The sequence below is a fragment of the Echinops telfairi genome, unplaced genomic scaffold (genome assembly GCF_000313985.2).
Source record: "Echinops telfairi isolate 266 unplaced genomic scaffold, ASM31398v2 ScPeMD7_7469;HRSCAF=8507_1, whole genome shotgun sequence".
Taxonomy (NCBI): Eukaryota; Metazoa; Chordata; class Mammalia; order Afrosoricida; family Tenrecidae; genus Echinops; species Echinops telfairi.
The window spans coordinates 37,983,894-37,985,699 of NW_022111373.1; positions in this window are offsets into that span (position 1 = coordinate 37,983,894).

A 1,806-nucleotide genomic window follows, 5' to 3' on the forward strand; every position below is an offset into this window, starting at 1 on the left:
GAACCGATTACAAGAATATACGTATAGCCTCCTCCCTGGGGCATGGACAGCAGAGTAGAGGGCAGGGGGTGGAGGGGGAAGACGTCGGACAGTGTAACTTATGACAAAACAACAATGATTTGTGAATTTTGGAGGGTTCATGAGGGAGGGGGGAGGAGGGAGGGAGGGGGGAGAAGGGCAGCTAATATTAGGGGCTAGAGTAGAAGGCAAATGTTTTGAGAATGATGAGGGCAGCGAATGTACATATGTGCTTGACACGATGGATGTATGGATTGTGATAAGAATTGTATGAGCCCCCAATAAAATAATTTTTAAAAAACAGTGAAGGGGTGGAGTTTCACTTGTCAACCATGTCACAGCTTGATGACCTCATTCGGAAGGCTAAGGAGGTAAATAGCTCAGTGGAGGCAGGACACAGCCTCACGCCCTGCAGACATTTCTGTGGACAAGACACATGGAGCTTCACTAGAGCCAGAGGAGCCACGTGGAGACCCCTGCCAGTGCTGACACCGTACACCACTACTGGATCCACAAGACTTTCTACCCACTGGACTGTGGTTTTCCTGCATTCAGTATCATTGCAAGTGTTTCGTGGGTCTGAAGAGGAATTTATAGATTGGTATTGGATATATGGGCTAATATTGGACTTATGGACTTGATCTGGACTGGGCTTGGATGTTTTGTCAATATTCAATTGCTCTTGAATATAAAGCTATTTCTTATAGATATATGAGTGTCTATGAATTTGTTTCTCTAGTCTACCCAGACTAACACAGCTGGTTTCTGAGTTTTTCTGCTAAGTTCTTTTATTGCATTGTGTTTTTCATTTACTTTTGATACTCTGCTTTCAGGAGCAAGTTTCAGAGTCTCTTGTGACATCCACTTTGGTCCTTTATTTCTTGCCTGTTTTTTTAAATGATCTTTTTCTTCATATATGATGTCTTTAATGTCATCCCACAACCTGTCTCGCTGTCTCTCATTAATTTTCTTTGTATCAAATTTATTTTTGACACAGTCTCTAAATTCAATGATGGATTTTTAGGTAGTCTTTTCCTAGTATTTTTGGATTGAAGTATTTGGAAGATTAAATATCCTTCTCTTATGTCTGGCATGATTTTTAATATTTCTGATGTTCTTTTGCTAAGGTTATATGTCTATGAAGGCAATTGTTACAGAGAAAGGCAAAGGTTATCTGTCTATGAAGGCAATTTTTACAGAGGAAGGGTTGGGGGAATTGATTGGTTTGATATTTCCCTGAAAAGTTCTGTATTCAAATATCAGTTAATTTAATTCTGACACTACATTTGTCTCACTGTGTGGTCTTGGCAAGATATTTGGGTCTCCATTGCCCTACCTGTATAAAAGGAGGCAATTACAATAGTTTTCTCAATAGATTGCAGCCTAGAACAACATATGAGTAATTATAGAATATTTAGAAACTAAAAGAGAATGTAGAAATTCTAAGCGTTACAATCTTAGTCCCTTATAGGGTGTGATAAAGTAAAAGTGAAGTTTAATTAGTTAATATAAGCAAATTGAAATTTCTAGATGAAAGGAACTGGGCAAGTTCAAAGTCATTTCATTATTATTAATAATAGGTGTTGTATCTCTCTCTCACCCTTCTCATCTAATCAGCGTACATTCCATGGATTAAAGGGAGTGTTCCCTCTCCAAATAACTTTTATCTTGAGAGTTGAGACATTCCTTATCCTGTTTTATGGATATGGAGTTTTGGATGACTGTAAACGACTCCCTTTTTCAGATTTTTTTTTTTTAAGAGGAGGTGAGTTGGATCATGATTCACCT